General features: G+C 46.3%; 1 protein-coding gene across 4 annotated transcripts in view; it reads right to left on the bottom strand.

Annotated features, from left to right (window-relative positions):
- The window catches only part of CREB3L3 (cAMP responsive element binding protein 3 like 3), a 448,824-nt gene extending 426,669 nt beyond the window's left edge, over window positions 1-22,155 (bottom strand). For 2 of the 4 annotated variants that reach the window (XM_078669265.1, XM_078669268.1), the window contains exon 1: window positions 22,067-22,139. The gene's annotated coding sequence lies outside the window, so the exon portion shown is untranslated. Of the gene's footprint in view, window positions 1-22,066 lie in introns of all 4 variants that reach the window. The other 2 variants (XM_078669267.1, XM_078669266.1) reach the window with 2 other exon arrangements.
- Window positions 22,156-22,457: the final 302 nt, after the last annotated feature.

Raw genomic sequence — 22,457 nt, 5'->3', positions numbered from 1 at the left:
AGTATGGGCATTGCTAAAAGCAATAAATACGGGCACCTGGATTGTGGTAAAAGTTGGAGACGGCATCCACACAGCAAGATAAATCTACACCAACATGGAGTTGTGCACTAGCAACCCTCCACTGCAGCTTTTTTTTACCGCAGACTTGGGCTCCATCTTACACAAGTGCGCTCTCCTATCCAAACTAATAGGTAAGGCATTTTCTCACCTGCAGTACACAGATGGTACCATAATCCTGATCTTTACTGCTGTAGGGAGGCACAACTCATTAAATTGCCTATAAAAATACAACTGTTGATTGTCAACACAACAAGGACAAAGATAATGGTCTTTGGTAGGTAGAAATCAAATTTTACCTGCCACTTGGATACAAAAAAGCTTCAAGTAGTTACATCTTACAAATATCTAGGTGGGCCTATGGCTGAGAGGATGGGTTTATAAGGCCCAAACTGTCAGTTGAAATGCATATAATTTTCACAAACGTTTGTAGTTTGGCACCTTAATGGGCACAGATCAGCTCCAACAACAGACAAGCTAGTTAAATTAAAATGTATCCCTTCATTTTTATAAAGAGTAATAATATTTCGAGTCGCATTAAGGGTTACATGTACAAAGCATTTTTGTGGTCGCAAACGGCCCAGTTTGAAGAATCGGACCGTTTGCGACCGCAAATGCTTCATGGGGTGTACAAAGCCCAAATTGCAATTCAGTAACTTGTTTCCGAAGTTCAATTTGGGTTTTGCGATTTGGTATTAGCAGGAACATGTTGAGGGCGTCCCTTCCTAATAACAAATTTGAATGGTATGTACGAATGTTTTTTGCGACCGAAATGCTGTTGCAAAACATTTGCCATTTACCGCCAATTGAAAGTTGGCAGTAAACCATTCGCTACCGGGAAGGTGTCCCACGGATAACTGTCTATTCTTAAAATATCAAACACCCAAGTTTCATATTTTTCTTCTTAAATGCATCCCTTTTTAGGTCTCGCCTGGAATTAGCATCCGAAGGATGCGTCCAGGCTGGAGACTTATAGTTGCCTGTCTCGGGGGAAGGAAGGACAAGAGGGTGTTACGAGCTTGAAAGCCGGATTTGTGTGCGCGAACGCGCACGTTCCGTCCCGCGCCGCGCCGTGCACTTCCCTCCCATACTCCCAGCAAGTCAGCCTAACGCGCATGCATGCACACAGACACACACACGCCTGAACACACACATACACACATGCACACGCAGGCAGGAAGGCACACACACACGCGCGCACCCCCCTCCTTCCCCCCCACTCACTGGCACCCCCCCGCCGCACACACACAGGAGCGCACCTACACGCACGCACACACACATACAGAGACCCCCGCCGCCGCCATACAAGCCCCCCCCGCCGCCGCCGCATACATACAGGCGTCCCCCCCCCAGCCCCACTTACCGCCATTCTAAACTCTTGCAGCCTCCGCGGGGCTCTCCTTCGGGCATGGGAGCCCCGCGTCACTAGCACTGCTTCTCTCCGTGGGCGCATGCGCGGGCTTCCGAAGACGGAAGTCCCGCCCCATGGAAGGTTTCGTTTTCAGTCCTAGCAACTTGCCTTTAAACCCGATCTCACTCTTTTAAAACGGTTTGCTTCCTGTGAAATCAGTCGAAATTCCATTTGCCAGGAGAGTCGTCGAGAGGAAAACCATTCACTTTCCGTCTGTGCGTCTTTAATTTTAAGAGAAAAGCACTTTTTGTGTCTCCTGTAAATGAATCGGCGGTAGCAGAGCGGCGCGGCATGGACGCCTCCAACGGCTCAGCGCCACGGAGACCCCTGGGTGGCCTTGCACGTTCCTGCTCTGCCTCCTGTTGGCTGTGGGGCCTGGTGCCCGGGCCGCAGCGGCGGGGGTCTGGATCCAGCGCTGCTGTGCTTGGCGCCTTGCTACCCAAGGAGTGCTACAAGCCCTGCGTGAATGAATCCGGTAAGCAGGCAAGCGGGCAATGCTTGTGCCAGGCCGACTGGGTCAGGGATCAATACCAGCACTGCGGGGGGCGGTTCAGGTGAGTACCAGGCACTGTCTGATGTTGTTGGGTTGCATTACATGGGCCTTAGAGGGCACCAAGTAATTATGGCAAAGGGATAAGAATGAGACCTTACGAGTGAAGGGTGCCTGCCTTTATCAGAGGAGCGGTACAACAAGGAAGCAGCCTAATGCAGGGCATTCTACTGTAGGGTTGTTTGCTGGTAATTCGCTGGACAGTGGTGATTGAGGGTATCACTGCTGTCTCTGGCGCAGGGGCACAGCCCCTCCCCCTGCCCAGTGCAGGCATGGCTGCTCGCGAGGAAGGGCTGCTCGATAATCTTCACCGGCAGCCTGTCCTGTAATCCCTGTAAATGTAATAAAGATGCGATTGGAGCAGTGTCTCAGCCTAACCAATTTTCGCCTAGAGACCGAATTAATGCTTTTCTCACCTCCCTTCCTCCGTCTCAGGCAGAAGCATCCCAAATGCTCTCTCTCCCACCCGTGTTCGCTTCTCCTATCAATATCGACAGGTCTGCTCTCTCCTTAGCCATACTCTCCCTTTACCCTTCTCTGCCCTCCCCCTCAGTAATTCTTCCTGACCCTGGCAGGGTTCCACCAAACTCAGTCTGCAGGACGACCAGGAGCTAAGATGCAGGGCCACGATAAAGAGCACCTCTACAAGATCCAGGTGATTGGGGACCTCGTAGTGGGGAAAACCGGCATCATCAAGCGCTTTGTGCACCAGAACTTCTCCCCGCACTACCTGGCCACCATCGGGGTCGACTTCGCCTTGAAGGTGCTGAACTGGAACACAGAAACCGTGGTGCGACTGCAGATGTGGGACATTGCTGGTAAGTGACCGGATAATTCTCTGCCGAAAATCTGCCCTTCTAGAACCTGATTACACACCCGGTGCACTCTTTCTGCATGCTTCCCTAAGTCTATATAAAAAATAAATGCAAAGGTTGGAATTCTTCAAAAGTACGCCGAGTGGTCTGTTGTTTAGATTTATTTTAGAGTCTAGTAATGGGGAAGTTACTTGTTAACGTGCCTGTGACATGTAACTGGTGGTCTCTGCAGTATAATCGCCAATGTTCTGTTTTATTATATGTCCTCCATAGGTCATCATGTACCATAACACCTTGTTTAGCGTCAGAAGATGTCAGGAAAAAGTGTGATCGCAAAAGTTTGTCTAAAGGTTTGTAACACTGGTATTCCGCATACAGTAAAACACGCCCTGTGTTACAAAAAAAAACATAAATTTGGTTAATAGGGAAAGTGAGTTATGTACCACCGTGGTGAATATAATTTGTTGCAATGTCTCATAGAAAATGTCAAAGTTTTAATAGTTCTTTGCGGCTTCCACAAATGGAACTATTCTATGTGTACAACCGCACTATCTCTTCCAATCACTGCAAAAGGTGTGCCTGGCATCATTGTGATTACTGACGTAACAGATGATTTTTAGGTCTCGCCTGGAATTAGCATCCGAAGGATGCGTCCAGGCTGGAGACTTATAGTTGCCTGTCTCGGGGGAAGGAAGGACAAGAGGGTGTTACGAGCTTGAAAGCCGGATTTGTGTGCGCGAACGCGCACGTTCCGTCCCGCGCCGTGCACTTCCCTCCCATACTCCCAGCAAGTCAGCCTAACGTGCATGCATGCACACAGACACACACGCGCGCACACGCACTTATACTTACTTACACACACACACACTTACTTACACACACACACACACACACACACGCAGGCACCCAGACAGGCAACCCCCTCCTTTCTCTTACCTAACCGGGCTTCGGGCTTTTCGGGAGCTTCGCAGAGCACTCGAGCTGCTCTGCCATGCCTGCAAGATGCGGGGCTCTCCCCTTAGGCTTGGGGGTCCCGCAGTCTCCCCGCTGGTGTTCACCCGGGCCCCCTCCTGGGTCCCGGGACTTCAGGTACGGCACTTCGCTGTCGCTCCGGGGCCGGGCTCGCGCTCCGACCTCAAAACGAAACTTTGAAATGTTGCGCATGTGCAGGCAGCCCCCGCCCTCCCACTCCTCCCAGCCCGGATACTGAGCTTGTTTGGGTGAGCACTTCTTCTGTGTGTTCCACGCTCGAGAGAAGCAAATCACCAAACAAATTAAGGGTTGTAATCTACAACAGTGGCAAGCTCCCTCGTTTCTTTTTCAAGCTGTGCTGTGATGTTTCGTGCTGTTCTTGCCCTACAAAAGCAGCCATTTAGATCATCATCCACAGAAGGCTAGCTTTTCAGTGTAATGTTACAGTGCCTTCTGCCCTCCAGGTTCCCCCTACTTTGTCTGTCTACCCATTTATTAACTATGAAGCCACCTGTGCTGGCAGCTTGACTGCCCTTCCCGTGGAGCGCTTGTCAGGGAAGTGATGCGATGATAAATGCGTAAGAGCTGATCTTTTCACAATGATGCTCTAGAAGACAACAATGCTGTTCGAGCTCCTACAGGTGACTGGCTGAGATTCGTGCACTTTCATGTATCCGCAGCTGATAGGATCACTGCAGGCTTCAGTCCTCCCACCGTGAACCTGTCGTACAATGTCACCGTCAGAATCTGATGCACACCAGGCAGTGAAGCGCTCCCGGGTCCTAAACGCATCAACACTGCTCGACTGCGGAAAAGTTACTGATTATCCAACTAATGCTTAACTTTCTGGATGTATAGTATTGCAGCGTGCGATAGAGCAACATGTCGGGGTGGGGAGGGTCATCTTTATTACCAATTTACTTCATAATGGAATAAAATAATCATGATGCAATGTGTAATGTACCCCCCCCCCCAACATATATGTGTACATGTTCAAGTGCACAGTAGAATTGTATGATCACATAACCTATGTGAACAAAAGGGTCAGTTTTCCAAAGCGGACACATTTTGTGCGATGTGTTAAGTAGTCAGCATTATGTACAGATAGGAAATGTTACAATAAGCTTTTGGACAATAACGATTTGCCCTCGTTGACCGCTAATATTGTTTTTGCTGTCTGTAGCTCTCTTTGAATCTGAGCCGTGTTCTTTCTGTACTCTTTTGACAGAGGCCTGTTGTTGGAAAATATTCCTGTGTGCCCTGTTCATCCCCATATTGTGCAAACGCACAATAAATGATACGATTGATCTCAAAGGAAAATGCGATCTGAGAGCATTTCTTTTTGGTAATTTGCCCACCGATTATTTGTATCTTCACTTTCATAAATGTAATGTCCGCCCCACTGGCCCCGCCCCGGCCCGCCCCCTCCCCCCCGTCTCCGCCGCTATGGCGGATCCAGGGAATGGCTCCTCTCCGCGCTCCGGATCCTCGCCCTTCCTGGGGATGCAGCTGGCCTCGCCACCCACCTTCAGGTACCGATGCCCCCCAGCCTCACCTGCCCCGGGGTAGGATCGAAAGGCATGAGGTGTAATCGGGACCACGCAGCCTTGTTGGCACGTTAACCCACTGAGCTGACGTGCCTGTTGCACACGGATCTCTAAACAGGCACGCCAACCCTCTGAGCTGTTTTAGTGGAACTGGACCCGGATGCGTACGCACACATCTCCATGGCAGGCACATTAATCCACGGAGCTGTCTTGCTGACATTCGATAAAACACGACACACGCACCGGGCGTCTCTGCGCCAGGCACATTAACCCGCTGGGCTTTCTTGTCGGCTATAATCACTAGCAGCGGTGCTGTGCCCAGCATCTGGCCAGGCCTCTATGGTGGGAATGTTCACGTAGCCGAGTTTATCGATGAGAACTTCCCATGACAGCGCCTCTGCCTGCAACATGTTTCAGCGTCTCCCGCACTGCGCCCTGCCCCCCTCTCCCCCAGCACAGCGGGGGAATTACCCCCGCAGCGAAGGGGCTAAGCTATTAGCATTGTAAATGTTTAAAAACAAAAACATAAATAAAAGGCATTGCCATTTACAATGCCAATAGCTCTAACTTTAATAATGCGAGACCTATTGCATTGCAAATGCTTGTTCTTTTAAGATACACGGGCTGTGTCTAAATAAGAAAGGATTGCTTTATTTAAAAGCAATTACAGACATGGTGGTCTGCTGACCTCAGCAGGCCACCATCCCTGCGACGGCTGCAATTCCTAATGTTTTAGAAAATTGAGACTGGCCTGATATTCATGAGCAGGGCCGGATTGGGAACCAAAACCGGCCCTGGCAAAGTGCTCGGCCGACCCCCCGGGGGGAGGTTGGCCCCCACCCTTGCGGCGCACCGGGGGATTGCCCGGTGCCCGCAACCGCCAGTCCGGCCCTGTTCATGAGGTAGGTCTATTTGCGACCCACTACAAATCACTAATGAAACTCAAAAGAGTTTCCTACATTAGGAATGGCTATTTTCTAAATGTGATTTGCATTGAATCGCAATTAAGAAATTGCTCTTCCTAACTTTTGTACATCTAGCACGAAGTTCTTGGTTGGACAGTTCGCGGGGTAAATGCATTCACTGTTTTTGATCTATCCAGCGCAGACTCCCAAGCCCAACTAAGGTTAGGATTCTAATTGATGTGGTTGTCATTGCTCTCAGATGCAGACCACTAGAAATATTTTTCAGATATGGCGATCATCAGAGCTTGATATGCAATAACATCAGATTCTAATATATTGTGACCCCACGCTTTAAGCTTATGGCACAAATTCAGCTTGACAACAACTTGGTCACTAGAAATGGAATATGAAGCCGTCAATCTAAAGGGACCGCTGAAACCAGTATTCACCTTTATGGAGGACCGACAGACACTTCCAAATAGTGATTCATTATGCCCTTCTAAACCCATTTTGTGATTTGATAACTTCCCACCAAAATGCAATGGATTAAGCACATCCCAGAATGCCACTTAGCAGTCACAAAAACTGATTTAGCAAATCCCATAGTTCGTGACCGCAACACGGCTTCGTAAATCTGGCCCTCAACATGTTAAATAGCAAGGTTATTATTTTCTAAATCCTACAGGCTGCTCATCAAGACAAATACCTGGGTCATATAAATTAATTGCCAATCCAACTTACATCAGTTATCAAAGGCAAGAGCATATATGAAATATATATATATATATATATATATATATATATGTTGTGCACATGACATTGTTCTTATCACTTGCATCCATCTTTAGCATCTGAATTCCAAAGCCTGGAATTGCATCGGATACCATTTGGTGGATTGGATGAATCCACGGGTGAATGGTCGGACTATAGTATGAATTCTCCATTTCCATTCTTGTACTCTGTGTCTCCAGGCAGACGCTGGCACCATATTATGACCAATCTTCTTGTTGCAAGAGGAAAGGTAAGCCCCAGAGACTTCCTGGAAGCTTTGGATAGTCTTATTATTATGTACTTATGGGTTGGGAACAGCCAAAAAAACTTCATAGCGCTCTACAGTGTCAAAGGCAAGCATAAAGTCAAGGAGCGATGGGAGAGGTGGCTACTTATTGGATTCTTTAGGCATTGTGATGTGGTGTTCTGTTAAGAGCTGTTTCTTCAACTCTTTCTGGAATTGGAGTAGCGTCGGGGTGGTCCTTATGGATACAGGTATGTTGTTCCAGCTACAAAGTATGCAAGCAAAGGATGTGAAGCTAAGGTCCCTGGATCATCTGTCCCTCAGTATGAAAGACTTGATGCCAAGGAGAGCGCGAGGACATAAACCAAGCAAGAAAATTCACCTGATGTAGACCCACCATTGGTGCAGTTGTCATACAGGTTAGTGTTGAGTTTTGTGTTAATTTTATACTTATAGTTTATTTAGACCGCTTTCTCTGCAAAACCAATACAATAAAATGAATAATACTCAACAACATTTGCATTCACAATCATTCACAATCATTTAGGACTAAGAACACAAATACAATCTCCTTTTTTTAAGAACATTTTTTATTCAGTTTTGTTTAACACAGAAATATTAACAAATCCAATGCATTTCATTTGACCTCATACTCACCACAGGCTGGTTCTGTTTACAAATGTTGCTGTGTACATGCATATCATTGGTTACAGTGAACTGAGTAAACTGTAGGCCTGCATTCAGTCTGATTGCTTTAGTTCAAGGGGAGGAGGGTGGAGATGGAAAAGGGGGGGGAGCACAATATCCATCCACTGTCTTCTGAAGGGAGTGTTGTTGCCATTCCATTACAGACTCTCCCTGCTATTATCTTATGCGCCTGCCTGGTCATCCCCATGCCCCACCCTCATATCTTCTTAAATATTTGTGGGCAGCCTCGGCCTTCATACACTGCTTGCTCCATGACCATGCATAAATCCATTACCTTCTCCCAGCCCTGTATCGTGGGGAGTAATGAGCTTTCCCACCTTTGAGCTATATCTCTTTTCGCCACCATGTATCCCAAATTTATTCGCAGTGTTTTGTAACTGGTTGCCTCTGTTTCCTTCCAAAACCCCACTAGGACCAATGTGGCTGTTAGTTGAATGGTATAGTCTGTGGCTTGTTCTAGCCTGCGGGTTACCAGCCGCCATTATTTGTTAAATTCGGGGCACTCCCACAGTATATAAAAGAGGGTGCCTCCCTCCCCACAGTTGAGAAGGCATGGCCCTGACTCAATTGGGTTTAGCAGTGTTCTGCTGTAATATGCTATGAACAGGATTTTTAATTGTACTAGTCTATAACTGGCTTTTACGGCCACTTCTCTTGGGAATCATACTGCTTACCCCCATTTGCTATCCTCTGTGTCCCCAATATCGTTGTCCGATTTTTCCCTCAGCTGGTGTGGTTTCCTTATGGTGTTAATCATAATCGTACTGTATGTGTGTGATATGGCCTTCGTGGTGATGTGGCCGTCTAGTAATCTCCTCTCAAGAGGGGAATCCTCTTTCGTCTCCTCGTCAGTCTGGGAAATTCTCTTTGTAGGTATTGGAACCGAACAATCCCATTCGTGTTCTAGTGACATTATAGAAATTACGTCCCATTTCTTGACGCCAGATAGCACAGTCACTTTCCCTCAGTCTAGTTTCTATCCCAAGGGCGTTTTGGGATTCAGTCTCTTCCCCGTTCCATTTCTCAGGTTAGTTTATGCCTTGACCGAATTACTGTGTTGGCTGCGGGTGGTAGTGGGCCTTCCTGCTTACTTCAGTTTAGGGCATGCATGTACCCCCTCCCCCTGATGTGAATCTGTCCAGTCTGTAGGCCGGTTCCTCCAATGGAGAGTATGCCCAGCCTTATATTACACATACCTTGTGCTGCTATAATGTATTTATGGACGTTTGGTAATGCAATTCCACTGTGGTATGTTGAGCGTTGGTCAATCTTCAGAGTGATCCAGGGTGTTTCCCCTGTCCACAGCAGTGTCCTTAACAAGTGATCTACCCTCTCAAAGAAATGGTTGGGTATCCTATAGGGGGTATTTTGTAGGATATATATATGAACCTTGGGAGTGCAATAATTTTAAAAAGCACAGAATTTCCAATATTGATATTGGTAAATGATGCCGGTTTTCAATGTTTGTTTATAATTTAACCAGTAAAGAGATTATATTGTCCTCATAATGCAGTCTGTCGTATTTAGTGAGCCACATGATTAAGTATTTGAAATGCTGTGTTTCTACCCATAGGGGTTTTTGTCAGGGCCTCCCGTGGTTGCCACCCACCTATCTTGGGCAGGAGTAATTTTTCCCAGTTAATGCTGAGTTCTGTATATATTTCTGGTATTTTGCAAATATTTGTCGTAGTCTGTGCAGAGACTCCTCGAGGTTAGCCAGGTAAAGTAGGACATCATTGGCATATAAGGTGATGTGGTCCTCCCATCCCTCTTCCTATGCTCCGCCTATTTGTTGTGCGTCCTTTCGTTTTCATTTTGCCAGTGGTTCAATGGCCAGGGTGAACAGCATAAGTGTCAATGGGCACCCCTGTTGCGTGCCTCTCCCAATGGAGACTGTCTCAACAATGCAACGTTAACCCTTACTCTCGCCAGAGGGTTCATGTACAGGAGGCAAATCCAGGCAATGAATCTAGGGTCCGTATCTGTTTTAGTTTAAGAATGGCGGAGAGGAGCAGCCATTCAATAGAGTCAAACGCCTTATTAGCATCTAGGGAAACTAATGTTATTGGTTCATTTTTTGCTGGGGCCTTATTGTTTTGCAGTCACTTAGGTTCGATTTGGTATTACTTTGTGGAATAAAACTGGTTTGATCTGGGAGAATCGGGTCCGTAATGACAGTTTGTAGCCTTTTGGCCAGCATCTTAGCCAGGATTTTAACATCGGCATTAAGCAATGATATTGAGCGGTAGGATTTACATTGATCTCAGGCTTTCCGTCTTTATACATTAAAGTTATTGTCGCAGTACGTAAGTCTGTTGTTAATGTCTGAGATTGGCGTGCATGGTTCACGACGTACAAGGGCTTGATCACCTTATTCGCCTCTTTCCTATAAAATTCTATTGGTATGCCATTGAGTCCAGACGTTTTCCATGTTTGTAATTGTGTGATCGCCTGTCCTATCTCTTCCTTCGTGAGCTTTCTTCTAGGGAGTCCCTCTGTACCTTTGTTGGTTGTTGTGTGGAGCTGTCTCGAATCAAGCCATTCGGGTCCTGTTGCATCGGTATGTGTTGTGGCTCGTAAAAAGCCTGGACATAGCGAACATTTCCACTATCACCTAGGCACCTGTCATCTCTTGCACCTCAGGTGTAATTATCTTACAAATATCTCTTTATTCACACACTCGGCTATTTAACCAGGCTAGTAGTTTGCCAGTAGTATTTCCTGTTTCTTACCGGCGTTTTTTGTGAAGGAAGTATGAGGTATTAACGTTGTTAGTGTGAATTTAAAGTCTTCTCTCGTCAGTGCTAAATCTCACATTAGTCTCATCACGAGTCTCTATGCATGTTCCGCTTCTAATTTCCTAATGTTCTGTCCCACTTCTGTCATCTGTGTCTCCTTCTTTCGCTTTTGCTACACCTTGCCTGATAGGATCACTTCTCTGATAGTTGCCTCATATGCCTCCCATAATGTGACTGCATCATGTACCGAATTTGTATTTTCTTTCAAATAATGCTCTGTGATTTTACCCAGGCTCTCCATCAACTTGGGGTTTGCCAGGTATCATGTTTCCATTCTCCAATCCCCCTTCTCTCATTGACACGGTGTGCCTTGTGTAACACGTTGTGGCGAGTGATCCGATATGCCTCTGGCTAAGTAAGTCTGCTGTCTTAAAAATGTTTGGGATGGTGCAGGGTGTGAAGAAGTGATCAATTTTTGAGTGGGAGTTGTGTGCTGCTGAGTTTTAGGATTAGCATCTTTTCTGTGGGTGTGGCGTTCTCCAGATATCCCCCATCCCCAAGGCATGTATGAATCCTTCCAGCTTCCCCAGTGTAGTTTGGTCTATTTGTCTCATGCATTTTAGGGCTCGGACTCCTCCCCCTCCTGGGGGAGGAGTTAAGAGATCCTAATGTTATAAGAAAAAAAAAGAAGAAGAAGAAGAAGGGCCTTGGTGAGAGGAATTCCACACATTCCTTTGCGTTTTCTGGCATCTGGTCAGTGATTCGTCTTCCCTGTGCTGTGTATGTAGTAGCCTTGAAGTGATAGGCTGTAAGTAATGTACGCGTGCCCGATGTGGCATTTTGTCTGCGAGAGCGAGCATGGCAGAGTGATTAATCTTAATTACGAGCTGTCAGAGTGCCCGTGTAATGCAAGCCAGATGATGCGAACGCGTTCACAGCGGTGAGCGCGTTCAATGTTAAATGACGAGAGGCAGCAGGCGAGGCTCACAGAAGATGACTCATACATGCTCGTCCACGCTGTAGTTCTTGTTTTAAGTTGCTACGGGGTGTCTTTTTTCTGCCTCTGCGTGACAGTCTGTAAGAATAATGAGCGATGGTGTGCTGACTGTTTATTTTTAGGGTCTGGGAAGGGGAGTGTGTCCGTCCGTTGTTTGAATGTGTGTAGGTTTCAGTTCAATGATCCAGAACACGGAGGAGAGAGACGTTGTCTACGTAATCAGATTTTTAAAAACTTCACTGCCCCACAGTTTCTAGAACAGGCTGTTGACTGCAAGACTGATGCACATTCCCAGACTTCCGTAATTTCTAATGAAGTTTAGGCATTTTGAACTTTCTGAACCCTGTCTGATGCAGCCACTTCACTAATACATAACAGAACAGGCACAGTTTCCCTCGCTGCTGTATAACCGCCAAATGGTTCCAAGCCCATACAGTCCATGGCCTCTCTGGAAAGGTTTCCAGGTGGATGCTAGTTCGCTGAGGGCAGGTGAGCAGAGTGCGAGTATGCAGGGTGAGCAGAGTGTGAGTTTGCAGGGTGAGCAGAGTGTGAGTATGCAGGGTGAGCAGTATGTAAGTATGCAGGGTGATCAGTATGTGGGTGTCCAGGGCCAGGAGTGTGTGAGTGTGCAGGGTCAGCAGTGTGTGAGCATGCAGGGTGAGCAGTACGTTGGTGTCCAGGGCCGGCAGTGTGTCAGTGTGCAGGGTCAGCAGTGTGTGAGTATGCAGGGTGAGCAGTGTTTGAGTATGCAGGGTGATCAGTATACGAGTATACAGGGTGATCAGTATACGGGTGTCCAGGGCCAGCAGTGTGTCAGTGTGCAGGGTCAGCAGTGTGTGAGTATGCAGGGTGAGCAGAGTGCGAGTATGCAGGGTGAGCAGAGTGCGAGTATGCAGGGTGAGCAGAGTGCGAGTATGCAGGGTGAGCAGAGTGCGAGTATGCAGGGTGAGCAGAGTGCGAGTATGCAGGGTGAGCAGAGTGCGAGTATGCAGGGTGAGCAGAGTGCGAGTATGCAGGGTGAGCAGAGTGCGAGTATGCAGGGTGAGCAGAGTGCGAGTATGCAGGGTGAGCAGAGTGCGAGTATGCAGGGTGAGCAGAGTGCGAGTATGCAGGGTGAGCAGAGTGCGAGTATGCAGGGTGAGCAGAGTGCGAGTATGCAGGGTGAGCAGAGTGCGAGTATGCAGGGTGAGCAGAGTGCGAGTATGCAGGGTGAGCAGAGTGTGAGTTTGCAGGGTGAGCAGAGTGTGAGTATGCAGGGTGATCAGTATGTAAGTATGCAGGGTGATCAGTATGTGGGTGTCCAGGGCCAGGAGTGTGTGAGTGTGCAGGGTCAGCAGTGTGTGAGCATGCAGGGTGAGCAGTACGTTGGTGTCCAGGGCCGGCAGTGTGTCAGTGTGCAGGGTCAGCAGTGTGTGAGTATGCAGGGTGAGCAGTGTTTGAGTATGCAGGGTGATCAGTATACGAGTATACAGGGTGATCAGTATACGGGTGAAGCTCCTCCCCCAGACAAGGAGTCTAAAGTGCTTGAGGCAGGGGGCAAAAGGGTAGCTGCGCAAGCCGCAAATTTCTGGCGTATTGCGAATACACAGGCACTATTGGCACGTTATGATAGGGCGCATTACGACACCCTTGAGCAAGTTTTAGAACACCTGCCTTCGCAGTTTCAAGAGGCTACCAAACTGCTTATAGAGGAGGGCAAACTCATCTCCAACGCAGCCATAAAGTGTGCACTTGATGCCGCTGACACAGCAGCTAGGGCTATTAACACTAGCGTCATGCTCAGACGACAAGCGTGGCTACGCATATCAGGGTTTAAACCGGACATTCAAACGACCATACTCAATCAGCCCGTCAATCCTGATAGACTGTTTGGTCCTGATGTTGACACCACCCTCGAAAAGATTAAGAAAGACAACGAAACAGCTAAGTCTATGGGGGCCCTTCAATCACAACAATTCCGGGGCAACACTTTTCGTCGCTCAGGTGCACGTGGAGTCACCAGAGGACAGATGGGTCAACAATCACAGTTCACTAGAGGTGGAGCACAGTCCTCCTACCCAAAGCAGAATAAAGGGAATTATCGAGGAAACAGTACCAGAGGACGTGGCAGAGGAAACAACAACTCCCGCTCCTCTGCCCCAAACAAACAGTGACTCTCTGTCACTGCCCCCCGACCATTTAACACCTGTCGGGGGGAGACTACAGCAGTTCCTGCCACTCTGGACAAACATCACCACAGACAGGTGGGTACGACAACTTGTCCAGTACGGTTATTGTCTAGAGTTGAAGTCCACTCCACCCAACATTCCCCCAAGGCAACGGCCTATGTCCGCAGAGCACTTGCACTTATTGCAGCAAGAGGTAGTGGTGATGCTGCAAAAAGGCGCAATCGAGCTCGTGCCAGTGGAGGAGGAAGGCACAGGGGTATATTCCCTGTACTTCCTTATTCCAAAGAAGGACGGATCTCTCAGACCCATTCTGGATCTGCGTCCCCTCAACCTGTATATACTGTCAGAACATTTCCATATGCTTACACTGCAACAGATTCTTCCCTTGTTAAACCAAGGGGACTTCTTGGCAACCTTAGACCTCAAGGATGCTTATTTCCACATACCACTACACCCATCCCACAGAAAGTACCTCAGGTTCACTATCCAAGGAAGGCATTATCAGTTCAAAGTCCTACCCTTCGGAGTGACCACCGCCCCAAGAGTGTTTACCAAGTGTCTGGCGACGGTAGCGGCGCACCTCAGGAGGCAGAATATCCATGTCTACCCCTACCTAGACGACTGGCTCGTTCAAGCCAAGTCGGAACAACAGTGCGCCGCGGACATGTCGACTACCATTCACCTCCTTCACAATCTGGGCTTCTCGCTGAACTACCCAAAGTCGCACCTTCAACCGGCACATGTCCGGCAGTTTCTGGGCGCGACGATCAATACCCTGACGGCTATGGCTCGGCCAAACCAGGTCAGGATAGACAGCATGCAGTCTCTGATCCAAAAGTTCAGACCACAACACTCGCTTCCAGCGAGAGTGTTCATGCAGTTGATTGGCATGATGGCCTCCTGCATCTTCATAGTCCCTCACGCACGGTTACATATGCGTCCGCTCCAGGAGTGCTTAGCAAACCAGTGGACTCAGGCTCAGGGACAATTGACAGACCTAGTGTTGGTTACCAGTCGGGCGTTCAACTCTCTGCATTGGTGGAATCCACACAACCTTTGCAAGGGCCGACTGTTCCAAGAGCCAGTGCCACAGATTACCCTGACGACGGACGCATCTCTCCAGGGATGGGGAGCTCATCTGCTCACTTACACAGTGCAGGGACTATGGACGACGCAGCAACAGAAGATGCACATCAACTATCTGGAACTGATGGCAATCTTCATGGCGCTCAAGTCCTTCAATGTACATCTGTGCAACAAGGTAGTGTTAGTCCGGACGGACAACATGACAGCAATGTACTACATTCAAAAGCAGGGAGGCACCCACTCGCCACAGCTGTCTCATCTGGCTCAGAGCATGTGGAAGTGGGCCATTCAGAGGAACATTTTCCTCATGGCAGAACACCTCCCGGGCAAGGACAATCAGATGGCGGATCTGCTCAGCAGATACAGCCATCAAATGTACGAGTGGGAGTTACACCCATCAGTACTCCGCCCGTACTTCCAGCAGTGGGGTCATCCGGAGATAGACCTGTTTGCCACAAACGAAAACGCAAAATGCCAACACTTTGCCGCCAGGTTCCCTCACCCACAATCGCAGGGGAATGCGATATGGATGAACTGGTCAGGCAAATTTGCGTACGCTTTTCCACCAGCCCCTCTGATACCGCTGGTGGCAAGAAAACTAAAGCAGCACTCGATGACACTCATCCTAGTTGCTCCAACGTGGGCACGCCAAGCATGGTACACAACGTTTCTGGAGCTCTCGGTGGTGCCGCATCAAAGGCTGCGCCTAACGCCCAGGCTTTTGACGCAGAACCATGGAGACATTCAGCATCCAGATCCGCAACAGCTCAACCTGGCGATCTGGCTCCTGAAGTCCTAGAGTTTGGCTACCTTCACCTACCTCCAGAATGCATGGACATCATCAAGGAGGCAAGGAAGCCGACTACCAGAGCATGCTATGCTGCTAAATGGAAGCGTTTTGTTCTTCACTGTACAGCCAATAACATAAACCCGCTAGATGCATCTATCCCTAACATCATTTGCTATCTGTTACATCTTTACAAGTGCAATCTCGCCTACACTTCCATTCGGATACATCTATCCGCCATAGCAGCTTACCTTCAGAACAGGCAACATCTCTCTGTCTTCAGAGGGCCTGCCATTAAGGCTTTCCTTGAAGGTCTGAAACGAGTCATTCCCCCAAGAACACCGCCAGCTCCGGTGTGGAACCTCAATGTGGTCCTCACCAGGCTGATGGGACCACCTTTTGAGCCACTACACTCGTGTGAACTCCAGTTCCTAACATGGAAAGTGGCTTTCCTTATTGCTATTACGTCACTGAGACGTGTTAGTGAGCTGCAAGCGCTCCCAATCCAAGAGCCATTCATACAAATTCATCCAAATAGGGTGGTACTACGTACTAACCCTAAATTCCTTCCGAAGGTGGTGTCACAGTTTCATCTCAACCAAACTATTGACTTGCCTGCATTCTTCCAAAACCCACAAACGGTGGCGGAAAGAATGCTCCATACTTTGGATGTTAGAAGGGCGTTGATGTACTATATTGACAGGACACAACACTTTAGGAAAACAAAACAACTTTTTGTTGCCTTCTCGCCACAGCACAAGGGCAACCCTATTTCCAAAGCAGGAATAGCCAGATGGATTGTTAAGTGCATCCAGATCTGCTATCAAAAGGCTAAACGCACCTTAACAATACCCCCAAGGGCGCACTCCACACGCAAATTGGGGGCATCCATGGCTTTCCTGGGGAACATTCCTTTAGAGGACATTTGTAGAGCAGCCACATGGGTTACACCACATACCTTTACAAAACACTACTGTGTTGATGTGCATTCCAAACAGCAGGCAGCTGTTGGGCAGGCTGTTCTCAAGACACTTTTTCAGGTTTCTGCAGCTGGCACGGGCAACCGCCGCTAATGGAGGGACTGCTATATATTCTATGCAACAGATATGAATTTAGCAGCCCACATGCCTCGAACTGAATATGCTACTTACCAGTATGCATCTGTTCTTGGCATGTAGGGCTGCTAACATTCATATCGCCCACCCTCCTCCCCGGTGCCTGTCGCAGCTGCAGACATACTCTTGCATTCAATCATTAGCATGGACATCCTTTACACTTTACACTCCATCTCTGCCACAATGGCTAAAAACAATCTGGGGATGGAGCCGATGCCCATGCGCACTGTAGTCCAGGGGAGGAGCCACCTATCTCAGGATACTTCGAAGACTCTTCCAGGACAACAATGTGCGATCATCCGGACCCAACACTAGGCGGCGATCTAATGCAACAGATATGAATGTTAGCAGCCCTACATGCCAAGAACAGATGCATACTGGTAAGTAGCATATTCATTATAGTGACCCCTGACAAAAGAAGCTTCACAGCCCGAAATGCATTGGGATTTTATTGAAAAAAACACTGCTTGTGATGAATTTTGCATTTATCGTATTTTTACAAGCGGACCGGATGGGCACAGTTTAAATACTAGAAACCTGGAAAAAGGCATAACCCTCCGAGTGTGGGTTTGAATAAAAGAAAAGGAAAGGATGAATAAAGAAGAGAAAATGGATATAAAAATGAATACATGGATTATATTGAAGGTACATGAGCGCCAATATGGCGGCATACAGCAGTGCGTCTCGTTGGGGTAAGAGGTTGCCCCATGAAGTTGGTATTTATGTGGCATTTGGGCATGCCACTTAAACATTCTGCACGCATTCTTGAAATACTGGGATAACTAAAGAAAAGCATGGATTACGTGGTGTGCCTCCAACCCCCACAATAAAACAAGACCAGTGTGTCAACACACTAGTAGTGGGTAGGTTTTCAGGGGCCACCTCTAATGTTCCCTCTCAGTGCATTTATAAATAGATCCATCACTGGCATCAGTGTGGGTTTACTAATACAAGATGTTTCGTACCAAACATCTGGGGTTACAATGAAGCCACCATGTAGCTGGGGAACTTGTTATCATGAGTGTCTATCCCATTTACTCGTTATCACTTCCCTGTGCACTGGTGATGCCTAAGAATTGACTTGGGTCTCACTGGGGCACATCCGCTCAAGCAGATATGCCCACACATGTGGTATATTGCACCCTGCCTTAGGCATGCTGTAGGGCGGACTTATCTATACCACATGTAGTGTTTTGCAGACATGGAATATAGGGATGTATGCCATGTCGACTCTTCACTTTTCTCTGCACAAAGACACGCAAGCTGTAGTGGCAATTTGCATGAGCTTGGTGAGGGGTCCCTTAGGGTGCCACAATTCATGCTGTAGCCCTCAGGGACTCTTCTTAGTCCCAATGCCCTCGGTACCAAGGGTTCCATTTACTAAGGACTTACATGGAGCCTAACGTGGTGCCATTTGTGGTACAATGGTACAGTTTAGGGAAAGAACACTGGTACTGGGGACCTGGTTAGCAGGAACCCAGTACACTTTCAGTCAAAGTTGCTTCAGATACCAGGCAAAAAGCTTGGGGTAACCATGTCAAAAAGGCCACTTTCCTGTAGAATGCAACACCATACCAGAAGTTTTGTAAGATTGCATCTGTTTAATGCTGTATTTTAGGCATTTAAGGAATTGCCAGTTTGCCCAGAAGATTTTAACTTCTCAGATTGACGAAATAGGGGAAGAGTTTTCATCTGCAACACGAACCCCAACATTTTACATATTTAAATAACTTTCAGTTAAAATAGGAATACAGATGCCTTCTTTTCACAATACAATGTTTTTTTCACAGAACCTGTTGTTAAAGGAGCATTTGTATCACAGCACCGCCCTCAAACCTGTTATGCCACATGAACTCTAATAATCCAGAGGTTCTACAGTCTTTTTTAAGGTCTGATGTTCTGATGTCTTCAATCCTAAAGAACTAACCAGCAAGGCACATATAAGATGAATTTGAAATTTTCAAATAATTGCTTCCAGAGTCCCTACAATATGAACTAGGGATGAATCTGAAACTGAATCAAAGTTTCAAATCATACTGAGATGCACTTAATTTACAGGACATGCATTTATGTAAGTACGTTTGAATGTTTTCTGTCTAACATCATTTAATTTGAATCTATTGTACTTAAAGGGATTGTAAGGGTATTTTCAATAAAATGCCATTCCTGCATTTATGCAAGACAAATTCAATAGTAAATTGATAATTACATTATGAACAGCTATAGAATGCTAATAATATTGTTTGTCTATTTGTTATTATTAGCTTTGCATTAACGTTTGTTAAAATATCAAAATTGCTCAAGACTACACTATCATTCACCATTAATTGCTTTAAGTAACATAAAGCATAATTGTAAAATCTATTGAAACTCAAATCTCAAAATCCACGGTATTTCCAGCCTATTCCCTATAGTCCATGGAATGGTAACTAAAGGTTGACATTTCTATAATTTTACAATTTAAATAGGACCTGAAATGCTGATTATTTGCAAAGATACCTTGATGATGTCAAATGTAGTTAACAAGAGTGATGTGCATGATCTTGTGATCATAAACATGAAAAAAATTAGCATTTAGTCCCAAATACCCACTCTGACCATGATCAGCAGCTGTTGTTGAAATGAAATAATCGTTACAGATGAAGCAATCCCATTATAAATCTTGTACACGGTTCAAGTCTACTAAATCGTCCACTCATTCTTTCTTTGTTTTGTCTTAAGCATAATTGAGAATTATTTAAACATTAAAGCATTTTGCAATTGACATGGTTTTACATTAAAATTCTGAAGCAAGATGAATAATCGAGGTTTACACAGAATTAATTACGCAAAATCTTAAGAAGAAAAATGAAACTGTAAACCGAAATATAACTTTGTCTGAAAAGATAATATATACAAAAGAGCTTAAGTAAGGGTTGTGGGAGCCAACAGAGGGAAGAAAAGAGGGGGGGGGGTGCGCAGGGTGCGGAAAAGTTATGCTGTTGGGTATAGGGAATTTATAACATGAAGCGTGGTTTGAAAGCTGCAGATTAGCAAAAAGTAAAATGGAATATGTAGGCTTAATCTTTGAAAACACTTGGAAACCCCATTGAGCAGATTGTCTTTTGTCTTTCAGAGGTACCAATACCAAACTGATATCAGCTCACGAGGAACACAAGGTAACTTCCATGCCTGATCTAGTTGACTCCATCGTTAACCTACCATTTCTTGACCTCTAAGTCCTAGATAACTAGATAACTTGTGGACTCACCGCTACCCTTGTAAAGGTGGTAGAACCGCCTGAGTTTGTATTCTTTATCTTCCCTGACTGCCCTAATTTTTGTTTTAAAGAACTAACCCTGATTGCACATTTACCCTGTGTTACCTCCTGTGTCCTGTGGACCCGTTTTCACAGCCACACTGTCACTGTCAAAGTAGCTTCTTCATTCCTTTAGATTGAGGACAGAACTGTCAAGATACTAACCCACGTGGCCTCACAGCTAGAGCTGCCGACTTTGGAGCTGGGGAATCAGATTCGAGCCTCAGCGTCGGCTCAGCATCCTGTGATTCTAGGCAAATAACTTAATCTCCCAGTGTCTACCAAAATATGAATGTGTCCTTGTGTAACAGAACTAGTGCTCATGTAAAGCGTTCCAATACCTTCAGGTCGAGTTCATGCTATATAAATCGGCTTTAAAAAAAAGCCTTGCACAACATAGGACCAGCATACCTCAAACACAGGGCCAACTTCCACCTATCCCCCGCCCACTCTCCCTGCTTCCACCGAAGCAGGAGCGGCAGCCGCGCCTTCTCCCACCTGGCTGCCAAGACCTGCAACAAGCTCCCACTCCACCTCCGAACAGCTCCCACCATGCAGGAATACCGAAACGGAAATGGCTTAAAGACCTTGCTATTCAACCGACCACTCCAAGCAGCAGCCCCCCCCGCCCCCCGCTCCTGGATACCCTCTTAGCTAATAAGCAACGCTCTACAAATTCATTTGATTGATTGCTAGAACAGTATCTCATGCGTCTTAGGTATTTCTACTCCACTATCCCCAACTATGAATTTGAATTAATATCAAGGTATGCAACCAATTGAATTCAGACAAAAACATTGTGCATCTTCATAAGGAATTTAGTTGAACGGTATATTCCTTCCAATATGAGTGGCTTGATCAGCAATTCAAGGCACAAAACATGGCTATTATCTCAACACTGAGGAATTATTACAGTCAAATTTAGCACTTTTACAAGTGATATTTGTAAAAAAGAAAATTTAATATTTTAAATGTTCTGACTTGGAGACAGAGGAAGTTACACCCCTAAGAAAATAATCTCGGAAAAAAGAAAGGAAATAGTAAAAAGAAGTCGAAGGAAACATGAAAAGAAAGTAAAGGTCCACCTGACCAGAATTTAGCAGATGAGGCTGGTATTTGTGTCAAGGCAGTTAAAAACATTTGGGGAAAATCAGCAAAAGTCAGTAATTTTCCCTATTAACTATATATTTAAAACCGCAAATACAAGAGTACATGTTAATCATTAATACAGGCTGGATTTCACACAAAATAGTAATCAGGTAAGGGATCTTGCCATTTCAGAATCTAAATACAAGACCGAGTGCCTGTTTTCTGAGGCCACGTCTACCAGATAGCGTAAGCACCCTATTTGGCGAAAAGACCTATTGTCTGCTAATTGCTTACCATGGTTTGGATTTGTCACTCTAATTTACTTGCTTTTTAATAGTTAAATGTGTCTCCTTGGTTAGGGTGACCAAGCGTCCCGGATTTGCCATGACGGTCCCTGTTTTTCACCTGCTGTCTGGGCAGATTTCGAGAAATGTAGCTCATGTCCCGTTTTTTGGAGAGGGTCGACTAAGAACGGGGGATATGTTTTTTATGTTTTACAAGGCAGGGATAGTTATTAGTTGTTCCAAGACAGTAATGTAATACACAGGCAAGCTACTGGGTTTAATAATAGCATCTTATGTATGTTCTTACTGCCTGTTTTGTAATTCTCTGCTGAGGAGCGATGTCATTCTGTGCGCTCGTGTGACGTAAAATTATAATCCTTCTTCTATTTTTATGAAATGTCCCGTTTTTAGCTTTAAAATTATGGTCACCCTATCCTTGGTATGTACATATCCTCATTACTTGTGCTCTTCCACTGCTTACTTTTCAAGCACTACTTTTTTCTTTGTGGTTAAGCACTTCTTACCGCGCACTCCATGCTGCTTCCACCGCACTCTGTGTTTCTTTTACCCTTCGTGTTGCTTTCCCTGCCCTTCTTGAGGCTTCTCACTCGTCTGTTTTATAAAAAAAAAAACTTTTATACTACTTTTCTCATTTATTTACTGATCAAACACAGAATGGTAAATACAAGTGACAGCATCATTTCACAGGTTTCCTACCAATCCCACCCCCTCGTTTTACAACATCATCAAAAAACATTGGCAAAGCCAATACGTTCGCCAGGAGAGACCTGTTGGCTTTGCCAAAGATTATGATAAAGTTGGCAACCTTATTTCTACGTGGTGTTTTATTCCACACTGCCGCCTAACGTGCAAAATGGCGATGTTCTCTGTATAACAACATTTATAAATAAAATA

Source organism: Lissotriton helveticus, chromosome 12 (genome assembly GCF_964261635.1).
Source record: "Lissotriton helveticus chromosome 12, aLisHel1.1, whole genome shotgun sequence".
Lineage (NCBI taxonomy): Eukaryota > Metazoa > Chordata > Amphibia > Caudata > Salamandridae > Lissotriton > Lissotriton helveticus.
Note: the sequence above shows the minus strand (reverse complement) of the source record. Positions and strands in the feature narration are given on the sequence as shown.